The sequence below is a fragment of the Pan troglodytes genome, chromosome 14 (assembly GCF_028858775.2).
Source record: "Pan troglodytes isolate AG18354 chromosome 14, NHGRI_mPanTro3-v2.0_pri, whole genome shotgun sequence".
Taxonomy (NCBI): Eukaryota; Metazoa; Chordata; class Mammalia; order Primates; family Hominidae; genus Pan; species Pan troglodytes.
In genome coordinates, this window is record NC_072412.2 from 86764009 (window position 1) to 86777364 (window position 13356).

Here is a 13356-nt window from a genome sequence, read left to right on the forward strand (position 1 = left end):
TTTTTACATTCTAAGTATGAAGAATTCATTCTAGTTGAATTTTTCCCCCACTGGGTGTTAGATTCTTAGTTTTCCTCTAGATGGCGGAGTAGTATTCTAAATGTAAAAGATGTCCTTTGTGATAAACATTTTAAACATTTATGTTGTATTTGCCAGCCTGGTTGAAAAATATTTTCCCCCTTTTCTGCAGTTAAAACAGAGTACATTCATGTGGTATATTTTGAAATTGGCATATACAATGAAATAAGGAGCAAGTAAGTACAATATTTTTAAAGTTAATTAGGTGATAGCATATGGAAAAGTGTAGTAATGTTTGATATATTTACATTCACCAAATAACCTATAAACAGTCCAAGAGGCTTTAACATACCATATCTTACCCTCAAGAGTATTGCTTGGCATTCTGTTTTGCAGCTTTTAGTATTTGTCGCAGAGTTCCTGATGAAAGAACTCTAAGAAAAACCCCTTGTGGTAGTTTAGTGCAACTTGCGGCAAGAGAATTTCCCATCAAACTTTCAGGACAAATATGTCGAAGAGCAGTTCTCAGTCTAAAATGGAGTTTCAGCAACACTGTTGTGAGCTCTTCCAAATGTCCTGTATTCCCTTTCTCCACATGTTCTCAAGCAATAAATTGAAGCAGCTTACAAACTATCTATTTCCTCTGCAAACACACAGGGTGGTTGCGATTCTGAATTAAGAGACTTACAAACTGAGGAAGCCTTTCAGTCTTTCCCCATTTCTAGCCTCATTGCCATAAGAGTATTTGTATGGCATTTACAGCTTCCAAGCAGCCATTTTTGGTATTTCGCTGATGGCATCATATGTGAATTTGATTTTTATGTGGAACATCTATATCTTCCCTGGTTTCCTATATAGAGCCCAAAATATAGAACCACAAAGTATGACAGGTAAACAACAGATTTAGTAAATAAGACAGTGGTATTAAACTTAATAAGAAGAAATAATGTCAAAGCTATCCTAGTATGATAAATGTATGAGATCTATAAAGAATAATGTCAACAAAACTTACTAAGAAGGGAACTATTGTTAATCTTTTCCTCCTGAGTCAAATATATCATTTCAGGTTTTCAGTACCTGGGACATGCAAGTAAAACAAGGGCAATAATTATTAATTGGGAGGGAGATAAGCAAGTATTTCTCACTAGAATCAAGTTAATTGTTGGAAAGCAGGCATTCCAGAGACAATTGCTTAAAATGCAATACTTTTGGCCTGGAATGTTGTACTCCCGTATGTCAGAGAGAAGACATTACTCAACTCTTCTTAACTTAATTCAATGAAAATATAATTTTATATAAATGTGAACTATTCTCCCTCTTTTGTGGAAATATAAAGGTAGGATTGCAATTCTACTTTATTCTTATCTTTATTCCAATGTTCTTATTGCTTAAGAAAGACTGGGACTTATTAAATGGAAAATGAAGAACATTTTGAAAAAATAGTATACAGTATGCTAATTTATCTAGTCAAATTATAAAAATAAAATTGTACGGTAAAGATACCATTTCAACAAATAAGATAAGAAGGCTTTTGCTTTAAATATTCAGATATCTAAGATTTAGCATTTGATTCTGATTATATTAAGAAAAATTCTTGTATTACTCTGTTCTCATGCTGCTAATTACCACAGACTGGGTAATTATAAAGGGAAGAGGTTTAATGGACTCACAGTTCCACATGGCTGGGGAGGATATATTTATTTTGTTGCCATTATGTATTTAATTTTCAATTATTTATCCAAATCACATGCAATATTGTACAACCAATATTTTAGGCCTCACAATCATGGCGGATGGCAAAGGAGGAGCAAAGGCATATCTTACATGGCAGCAGACAAGAGAACATGTGCAGGGGAACTGCCCTTTATAAAACCATCAGATCCCAGGAGACTTATTCACTATCATGGGAACAGCATGGGAAAGACCCACCCCCATGATTCAATTACCTCCCACCAGGTCCCTCCCACAACATGTGAGGATTATGTGAGCTACAATTAAAGATGAGATTTGGATAGAGACACAGCCAAACCATATTAATTCTCTATTCTCATCTTCATTTTACATATGTGTTGGGAATAGGCCCCCAAACTCTGGCCATAAGGGGCCCCAAAACTGGCCATAAACAAAATCTCTGCAGCACTGTGACATATTCTTGATGGCCATGATGCCCACACTGGAAGGTTGTAGGTTTACTGGAATGAGGGCAAGGAACACCCAGCCCACTCAGGGCAGAAAACTGCTTAAAGGCATTCTTAAACCACAAACAGCAGCATGAGTGATCTGTGCCTTAAGGACATACTCCTGCTGTAGATAACTAGCCCAACCCATCCCTTTATTTCGGCCCATCCCTTTATTTCCCATAAGGAATACTTTTAGTTAATCTATAATCTATAGAAACAATGCTTATCACTGGCTTGCTGTCAATAAATATGTGGGTAAATGTATGTTCCAGGCTCTCAGCTCTGAAGGCTGTGAGACCCCTGATTTCCAACTCCACACCTCTATGTATCTGTGTGTGTCTTTAATTCCTCTAGTGCCGCTGGGTTAGGGTCTTCCCTATTGATCTGGTCTCCGCACATATGTAAGCATGAAAGTGATATATTTATTTTGTTTCCATTATGTATTTATTTTTCAATTATTTATCCAAATGACATGCAATATTATACAACCTATATTTCCTATATTTTAGGCTACGCTTTTTAAAATGTATAAGTGTGTATTAACTATATCAGAACTTTCTTTTAAAATTTTATTATTATTATACTTTAAGTTTTAGGGTACATGCGCACAGTGTGCAGGTTAGTTACATATGTATACATGTGCCATGCTGGTGTGCTGCACCCATTAACTCGTCATTTACCATTAGGTATATCTCCTAAAGCTATCCCTCCCCCCTCCCCCCACCCCACAACAGACCCCAGAGTGTGATGTTCCCCTTCCTGTGTCCATGTGTTCTCATTGTTCAATTCCCACCTATGAGTGAGAACACGTGGTGTTTGGTTTTTTGTCCTTGCGATAGTTTACTGAGAATGATGACTTCCAGTTTCATCCATGTCCCTACAAAGGACATGAACTCATCATTTTTTATGGCTGCATAATATTCCATGGTGTATATGTGCCACATTTTCTTAATCCAGTCTATCATTGTTAGACATTTGGGTTGGTTCCAAGTCTTTGCTATTGTGAATAGTGCCTCAATAAACATACGTGTGCATGTGTCTTTATAGCAGCATGATTTATAGTCCTTTGGGTATATACCCAGTAATGGGATGGCTGGGTCAAATGGTATTTCCAGTTCTAGATCCCTGAGGAATCGCCACACTGCCTTTCACAATGGTTGAACTAGTTTACAGTCCCTCCAACAGCGTAAAAGTGTTCCTATTTCTCCACATCCTCTCCAGCACCTGTTGTTTCCTGACTTTTTAATGATCGCCATTCTAACTGGTCTGAGATGGTATCTCATTGTGGTTTTGATTTGCATTTATCTGATGGCCAGTGATGGTGAGCATTTTTTCATGTGTTTTTTGGCTGCATAAATGTCTTCTTTTGAGAAGTGTCTGTTCATGTCCTTTGCCCACTTTTTGATGGGGTTGTTTGTTTTTTTCTTGTAAATTTGTTTGAGTTCATTGTAGATTCTGGATATTAGACCTTTGTCAGATGTGTCAGTTGTGAAAATTTTCTCCCATTTTGTAGGTTGCCTGTTCACTCTGATGGTAGTTTCTTTTGCTGTGCAGACGCTCTTTAGTTTAATTAGATCCCATTTGTTAATTTTGGCTTTTGTTGCCATTGCTTTTGGTGTTTTAGACATGAAGTCCTTGCCCATGCCTATGTCCTGAATGGTAATGCCTAGGTTTTCTTTTAGGGTTTTTATGGTTTTAGGTCTAACGTTTAAGGCTTTAATCCATCTTGAATTAATTTTTGTATAAAGTGTAAGGAAGGGATCCAGTTTCAGCTTTCTATATATGGCTAGCCAGTTTTCCCAGCACCATTTATTAAATAGGTAATCCTTTCCCCATTGCTTGTTTTTGTCAGGTTTGTCAAAGATCAGATAGTTGTAGATAAGCGGTGTTACTTCTGAGGGCTCTGTTCTATTCCATTGATCTATATCTCTGTTTTGGTAACGGTACCATGCTGTTTTGGTTACTGTAGCCTTGTAGTATAGTTTGAAGTCAGGTAGTGTGATGCCTCCAGCTTTGTTCTTTTGGCTTAGGATTGACTTGGCGATGCGGGCTCTTTTTTGGTTCCATATGAACTTTAAAGTAGTTTTTCCAATTCTGTGAAGAAAGTCATTGGTAGCTTGATGGGGATGGCATTGAATCTATAAATTACCTTGGGCAGTATGGCCATTTTCATGATATTGATTCTTCCTACCCATGAGCATGGAATGTTCTTCCATTTGTTTGTATCCTCTTTAATTTCATTGAGCAGTGGTTTGTGTTCTCCTTGAAGAGGTCCTTCACATCCCTTGTAAGTTGGATTCCTAGGTATTTTATTCTCTTTGAAGCAATTGTGAATGGGAGTTCACTCATGATTTGGCTCTCTGTTTGTCTGTTATTGGTGTATAAGAATGCTTGTGATTTTTGTACATTGATTTTGTATCCTGAGACTTTGCTGAAGTTGCTTATCAGCTTAAGGAGATTTGGGGCTGAGACAATGGGGTTTTCTAGATATACAATCATGTCATCTGCAAACAGGGACAATTTGACTTCCTCTTTTCCTAATTGAATACACTTTATTTCCTTCTCCTGCCTAATTTCCCTGGCCAGAACTTCAAACACTATGTTGAATAGGAGTGGTGAGAGAGGGCATCCCTGTCTTGTGCCCGTTTTCAAAGGGAATGCTTCCAGTTTTTGCCCATTCAGTATGATATTGGCTGTGGGTTTGTCATAGATACCTCTTATTATTTTGAGATACGTCCCATCAATACCTAATTTATTGAGAGTTTTTAGCATGAAGGGTTGTTGAATTTTGTCAAAGGCCTTTTCTGCATCTATTGAGATAATCATGTGGTTTTTGTCTTTGGTTCTGTTTATATGCTGGATTACATGTATTGATTTGCATATATTGAACCAGCCTTGCATCCCAGGGATGAAGCCCACTTGATCATGGTAGATAAGCTTTTTGATGTGCTGCTGGATTCAGTTTGCCAGTATTTTATTGAGGATTTTTGCATCAATGTTCATCAAGGATATTGGTCTAAAATTCTCTTTTTTGGTTGTGTCTCTGCCCAGCTTTCGTATCAGGATGATACTGGCCTCATAAAATCAGTTAGGGAGGATTCCCTCTTTTTCTATTGATTGGAATAGTTTCAGAAGGAATGGTACCAGTTCCTCCTTGTACCTCTGGTAGAATTTGGCTGTGAATCCATCTGGTCCTGGACTCTTTGGTTGGTAAGCTATTGATTATTGCCACAATTTTAGACCCTGTTATTGGTGTATTCAGAAATTCAACTTCTTCCTGGTTTAGTCTTGGGAGGGTGTATGTGTCGAGGAATTTATCCATTTCTTCTAGATTTTCTAGTTTATTTGCGTAGAGGTGTTTGTAGTATTCTCTGATGGTAGTTTGTATTTCTGTGGGATCGGTGGTGATATCCCCTTTATCATTTTTTATTGCATCTATTTGATTCTTATCTGTTTTTCCTTTATTAGTCTTGCTAGCAGTCTATCAATTTTGTTGATCCTTTCAAAAAACCAGCTCCTGGATTCATTAAGTTTTTGACGGGTTTTTTGTGTCTCTATTTCCTTCAGTTCTGCTCTGATTTTAGTTATTTCTTTCCTTCTGCTAGCTTTTGAATGTGTTTGCTCTTGCTTTTCTAGTTCTTTGAATTGTGATGTTAGGTTGTCAATTTTGGATCTTTCCTGCTTTCTCTTGTGGGCATTTAGTGCTATAAATTTCCCTCTGCACACTGCTTTGAATGGGTCCCAGAGATTCTGGTATGTTGTGTCTTTGTTCTCGTTGGTTTCAAACAACATCTTTATTTCTGCCTTCATTTCGTTATGTACCCAATAGTCATTCAGGAGCAGGTTGTTCAGTTTCCATGTAGTTGAGCAGTTTTGAGTGAGTTTCTTAATCCTGAGTTCTAGTTTGACTGCACTGTGGTCTGAGAGACAGTTTGTTATAATTTCTGTTCTTTTACATTTGCTGAGGAGAGCTTTACTTCCAAGTATGTGGTCAATTTCGGAATAGGTGTGGTGTGGTGCTGAAAAAAATGTTTATTCTGTTGATTTGGGGTGGAGAGTTCTGTAGATGTCTATTAGGTCTGCTTGGTGCAGAGCCGAGTTCAATTCCTGGGTATCATTGTTAACTTTCTGTCTTGTTGATCTGTCTAATGTTGACAGTGGGGTTTTAAAGTCTCCCATTATTATTGTGTGGGAGTCTAAGTCTCTTTGTAGGTCACTAAGGACTTGCTTTATGAATCTGGATGCTCCTGTATTGGGTGCATATATATTTACGATAGTTAGCTCTTCTTGTTGAATTGATCCCTTTACCATTATGTAATGGCCTTCTTTGTCTCTTTTGATCTTTGTTGGTTTAAAGTCTGTTTTATCAGAGACTAGGATTGCAACCCCTGCCTTTTTTTGTTTTCCATTTGCTTGGTAGATCTTCCTCCATCCTTTTATTTTGAGCCTATGTGTGTCTCTGCACATGAGATGGGTTTCCTGAATACAGCACACTGATGGGTCTTGACTCTTTATCCAATTTGCCAGTCTGTGTCTTTTAATTGGAGCATTTAGTCTATTTGCATTTAAAGTTAATATTGTTATGTGTGAATTTGATCCTGTCATTATGTTGTTAGCTGGTTATTTTGCTCATTAGTTGATGTAGTTTCTTCCTAGCCTCGATGGTCTTTACAATTTGGCATGATTTTGCAGTGGCTGGTACTGGTTGTTCCTTTCCTTGTTTAGTGCTTCCTTCAGGAGCTCTTTTAGGGCAGGCCTGGTGTTGACAAAATCTCTCAGCATTTGCTTGTCTGTAAAGTATTTTATTTCTCCTTCACTTATGAAGCTTAGTTTGGCTGGATATGAAATTCTGGGTTGAAAATTCTTTTCTTGAAGAATGTTGAATATTGGCTGCCACTCTCTTCTGGCTTGTAGAGTTTCTGCCGAGAGATCAACTGTTAGTCTGATGGGCTTCCCTTTGTGGGTAACCCGACCTTTCTCTCTGGCTGCCCTTAACATTTTTTCCTTCGTTTCAACTTTGGTGAATCTGACAATTATGTGTCTTGGAGTTGCTCTTCTCAAGTAGTATCTTTGTGGCATTCTCTGTATTTCCTGAATCTGAATGTTGGCCTGCCTTGCTAGATTGGGGAAGTTCTCCTGGATAATATCCTGCAGAGTGTTTTCCAACTTGGTTCCATTCTCCCCGTCACTTTCAGGTACACCAATCAGACGTAGATTTGGTCTTTTCACATAATCCCATATTTCTTGAAGGCTTTGTTCGTTTCTTTTTATTCTTTTTTCTCTAAACTTCCCTTCTTGCTTCGTTTCATTCATTTCATGTTCCATCACTGATACCCTTTCTTCCAGTTGATCGCATCGGCTCCTGAGGCTTCTGCATTCTTCACGTAGTTCTTGAGCCTTGGCTTTCAGCTCCATCAGCTCCTTTAAGCACTTCTCTGTATTGGTTATTCTAGTTATACATTCGTCTAAATTTTTTTCAAAGTTTTTAACTTCTTTGCCTTTGGTTTGAATTTCCTCCTGTAGCTCGGAGTAGTTTGATTGTCTGAAGCCTTCTTCTCTCAACTCATTAAACTCAGTCTCCGTCCACCTTTGTTCCATTGCTGGTGAGGAACTGCGTTCCTTTGGAGGAGGAGAGACGCTCTGCTTTTTAGACTGTCCAGTTTTTCTGCTGTTTTTTTCCCCATCTTTGTGGTTTTATCTACTTTTGGTCTTTGATGATGGTGACGTACAGATGGGTTTTTGGTGTGGATGTCCTTTCTGTTTGTTAGTTTTCCTTCTAACAGAAAGGACCCTCAGCTGCAGGTCTGTTGGAGTTTGAGGTCCACTCCAGACCCTGTTTGCCTGGGTATCAGCAGTGGTGGCTGCAGAACAGTGGATTTTCATGAACCGCAAATGCTGCTGTCTGATCGTTCCTCTGGAAGTTTTGTCTCAGAGGAGTACCCGGCCGTGTGAGGTGTCAGTCTGCCTCTACTGGGGGGTGCCTCCCAGTTAGGCTTCTTGGGGGTCAGGGGTCAGGGACCTACTTGAGGAGGCAGTCTACCCATTCTCAGATCTCCAGCTGCATGCTGGGAGAACCACTGCTCTCTTCAAAGCTGTCAGACAGGGACATTTAAGTCTGCAGAGGTTACTGCTGTCTTTTTGTTTGTCTGTGCCCTGTCCCCAGAGGTGGAGCCTACAGAGGCAGGCAGGCCTCCTTGAGCTGTAGTGGGCTCCACCAAGTTCAAGCTTCCCTGCTGCTTTGTTTACCTAAGCAAACCTGGGCAATGGCGGGTGCCCCTCCCCTAGCCTCGCCGCTGCCTTGCAGTTTGATCTCAGACTGCTGTGCTAGCAATCAGCAAGATTCCATGGGTGTAGGACCCTCTGAGCCATGTGCGGGATATAATCTCCTGGTGGGCTGTTTTTTAAGCCCGTCGGAAAAGCGCAGTATTAGGGTGGGAGTGACCTGATTTTCCAGGTGCTGTCTGTCACCCCTTTTTTTGACTAGGAAAGGGAACTCCCTGACCCCTTGCGCTTCCCGAGTGAGGCAATGCCTTGCCCTGCTTCGGCTCGTGCACGGTGCGCTGCACCCACTGTCCTGCGCCCACTGTCTGGCACTCCCTAGTGAGATGAACCTGGTACCTCAGATGGAAATGCAGAAATCACCCGTCTTCTGCGTCGCTCATGCTAGGAGCTGTAGACCAGAGTTCTTCCTATTTGGCCATCTTGGCTCTCTCCCCTTTAAGAACTTTTATATATGCTGTTACTTTAATGCCCCAAGAATCTTGAACTAAATATATATTTATTTTAGTTTACAAAATAGGAAAATTTTAACTCAGAAAAATTAAATAAACTTGATCAAAACAATAAATAAATAACTGGAATTTGCCCCCTGTAGCTTCAGCCTGATGTTTTAATTTGCTTTCTATTATTCATTATATTTAATTAATCTAATCTTCTGATATTCAGTATATCTCCTTCAGGCTCCAATATTTTTATTCATCAAGCTAGCTGGATCTGATTAAATTAGTAGCCTTTCCAAATTAAGAATGCCAAGTAATTTTATTATGTTTGCTCTGTTTCTTAGGACTGCTTTCTCTCTAATCACTTGTCTTATTAGTTGATCATTGACTGTGAAAAAAGAAAGCCTTCCAGTTTTATGAGATAGAACTTAAATGGTCCTTTGGAGATTGTGAACTTCACATCCTTAGAGGAAATGTCAGGAAAATTGAAGTCCTCATGGTTTGTGAGTAGCATGACCTTTGCATTAGCTTTTCTAACTGTTTAAATTGTTCCTAATCTGTATTCTAACTCATGATGACATTTATGGCTGCCCTCTGAAATCATCACATTTCACTTAACTGTATCATATTAGAAATGCAGGTAAACCCTTATGACTTACATACATTTACTTGCTAGATGCATTCTCCAGATAGGCCTAAAAGAAAAGCAGTACTCTTCCTGACCTGTGATTTTTATAATGTCTACATTGCCAATGATTCTCATTCAGCTTTTAATCAATAAATTGTCTCAAAAGTTATTTTAATTGTCATTCATTTAAACAAAGGAAGTTTTTACTCTTTTTAAATTGTTTCAGCATCAGCTCAATTGGTTTTTATTTTTTAAAATTCAGTTTTCATACCGATGAAGCAAAGGAACTAAATTATTTCATTCTTAAAAATTTTCACAGCTTTAAAATTCAATGTACTCTATGATTCAATTATTTTTACTTACTTATAATTAAGCTACACAAATATTTGTAAAATTCCCTTTGAGGATCTATCTATCTATCTATCTATCTATCATCTTTCTTTGGTGAAAATTTAAATGCTGTTTAATTCATATGCAAACACACACATTAATATTCACAGTTACATTTAATTTGATTACTTTCTTAGTGTACCAATAACTTCAATATTCTTACTGTATTTATAAAGTGTGATTCATCTACACTTAGAGGCAATATAATTATTTATTTCTAGTCTTTGTTAATAATTGATTTTAGAGCCTCAAAATAAATATAGATTAATTGTTACCCTCGAAGATACTTTTTGTTTACTTTAATCCTTACAAGAAGATAAAACTTTCAGAAGCATGCATGGTTATTTCTTTGCTCTCTTTTGATACAGAGAGCTGAAATTGATTTTCATTTTCTCTCTTATGTGAAAAGCAACATTTTGAGTTGAGTTGCTTTTACCTTGAGAATACCATCTCATGTTTTCAGGTCCCTAGGCAATGGTCATGGCGTATTTCCAAAAAGTGAATCTCTACAAGTTGTCAGAAAACATTTCCTGTGGTCTGGTTGCCATCCCATCTGGATGCCAAAATCTCTTCCACTGTGAATTGTGGTCTTTGATCCAGAAATTGGAAGAATAGAGTGAAAAACAATGTGACTTTTCATCACCTGCAAATAGCATATCCATTACTCAAACATGAGTTATGAATTTGTATTTCTTTATTGCTGTTACATATATGAGATAAAAACAAAGAAATGTACAAGAAGATAAAAAAGTGAAATGAAACACAAATATTCATTACCTCAGTGGTCACTTTTATTATGATGACAAAATTGGTAACTTAAATTTGAAACACTTGGAGCCTGTTTATATAGTGAGTTTGTATGATGAAATATTATAGAATCATTTAAAAATCCTGTTGATTAATACTCATTGACATAGAAAATTTTATATGTTGTTAAAAAGAATACTAATATAAAAATGCTAAGACATGCGTGCAATATTGTCATAATCCACAGAGACAGACACACGCACACACACACACTGCATGTACCAAAACTGTGAATAATTTTTAAACTTGACTAATGTGAAAAAAGAGGCAAGTATTGTTGCAATAGTGTGAGCGCAACAGAAAACAGGAGTTACAGCAAGAAAACATATACTCCTCTAAAAACATCTTTAGAAAACTATAGCCAAACTCTGAGAAATGTCCAGCGTTAATATATCCTATTTTTATGATTCTGAGAAATAAATATGGAAAAACTACATACAGAATATTACTGCCGCTAACTTATAAATATATGATCAGAGCTGAAAATATACCACTTTGTCTTTTCTTTCAACCAGTGCCACAGATTATTTCTGGCAGAAAATAGTAAGTGCTGCTCTTTATTGGAAGCCTTTCACTGAAAATGCACCTCATGCCTAATTCAATTCAACTAGTCAATTTTTATTGAATATACCATGTGTTTAGCATTGTGGTTAGGCACATTCAGAGAAGAGGAAACACCCCCAAAGTATGTTTTGGTGCTAAAATATATAATAGAGAGATTTAGTTCTGTGGGACACGGAGAAGGCCAGGACTATTGTGACCTGTAATGGTTGGAAAATAGTTTTGAGGCCCATGGCAGTGTTTGTCATATTTACTGCTGCATGTAAATGCCTGGGACAATGCTTAGAACCTAAGGGTGCTACTTCAAAGCACCTGCTCTTAAAAGTAGCACGATAATGTCCCTAAACACATCAAGGTCAATAAGCCATAACAAAAATAATGAATACGTATTATAAAGCATTCATTTCTGAGGACTTATAAAATTTAAAGCATTCTAGATCTTCATAAAATTGAATTCTTCCATGAAATATTCAATCACCCTAAATCCTTTTGAATCTGAAATCCATTTAACTTATTGAGAGAAACGAGAAAAATCTTCAGCACACTTACCACAAACCCCTTGCCTAGGATGTATTCACGAAATACCTAAGAAATATTTCTTAAATGAATTTTTACTCAATACTTCTTAAATGAATACTTCTTAAGTGAAATACTTCTGGTGGGTTTTTTTTTTTTTTTTTTTGGCAATGTAGTCTCACTCTGTCGCCCAGGCTGGAGTGCAGTGGTGCGATATTGGCTCATTGCAACCTCTGCCTCCTGGATTCAAGTGATTCTCCTGCCTCAGCATCCTGAATAACTGGGACTACAGGTGCCTGCCACCATGCCTGGCTATTTTTTGTATTTTTAGTAGAGATAGGGTTTCACCATATTGGCCAGTCTGGTCTGAAACTCCTGACCTCTTGATCCACTCTCCTTGGCCTGCCAAAGTGTTGAGATTACAGGCGTGAGCCACCGTGCCCAGCCTGAAATATTTCTTAAAGGAATACTTCTTAAATGAATGTTTAAATGAATGTTTACTTCCTAAGCGCTCCAGCCTTGGGGTTAACATTGGACACCGGAATCAAAAGCTAAAGTTTTTATGTTTATAAGTTTTCATTGGGTTACATAAAAAGTTTACTTAAAAACTCAAGCACTTCTTATGTTGACAGTATTCCCCAAATTGATCATAAAAAACATGTTGATCATCACTAAAATACAGATTTCTAGGTCATTGTCTTGACATACTAATTCAGTGTCTGTTACAGATCCCAGAACTAAATTTCTTTAAAAAAAAAACCAGGATATTCTAAAACACTACCTGAAAACATACTAACTCTAAGGGAGAAAATGAATGTATTCAATAAAGTAATAAAACTGAAACTGAGGGAGAAATCCAGTAATATTAAACATTATAAAGATGGAGAAAATAGACACAAATTCTTAGTGTATACTTAAGCTTACAGTAAGTTGCATAAAATAATTGGACCATTAAAAGATAAAGTATAAAGAAGCAAACATTTATAAATATGTTTTTTAAATTTCATAATGAGAACTTCTATAATGCCTTTCAATGGTGGTTGATTTATCTAGCACCAAAGTCAAGGGACTTGATTAATGTTGAATTTTATTTTTTAATGTAAGGTTGGTGTTTCAACTTCAGTCATTGTTTTCTCCTAACATTTATTGAGGAATTTTATTTTACTCTATACAAATATTAATCAGTTAACCTCTCAGCATTTTATGGATGCTAGTGGAAGACTTGAGGCTTTTGGGACAGAGACAAAGCATTTTATTACTTATGATAAAGCAAGTAGCAGGAGCATAGGAGCATCCGTATGTGTGTCAGCACCCCGTGCCCAAAGCCACATAAGGGTGGCATAATTTGTGACCAGATAGATAGATGCCTGCACAGGCAATGGTTTATGTTCTAGAACAGAAGCACTGAACTTCAGGAATCTGCCATTTTATAGCAAGCAGTTAGTAAGCCTGCTCTTTGTCCTGCATGTAGGTTGACAAATGTAAACACAACTCTGAGAGAATGCCAGAGAATAAATGGTCAAGGACTTGCTTGTTG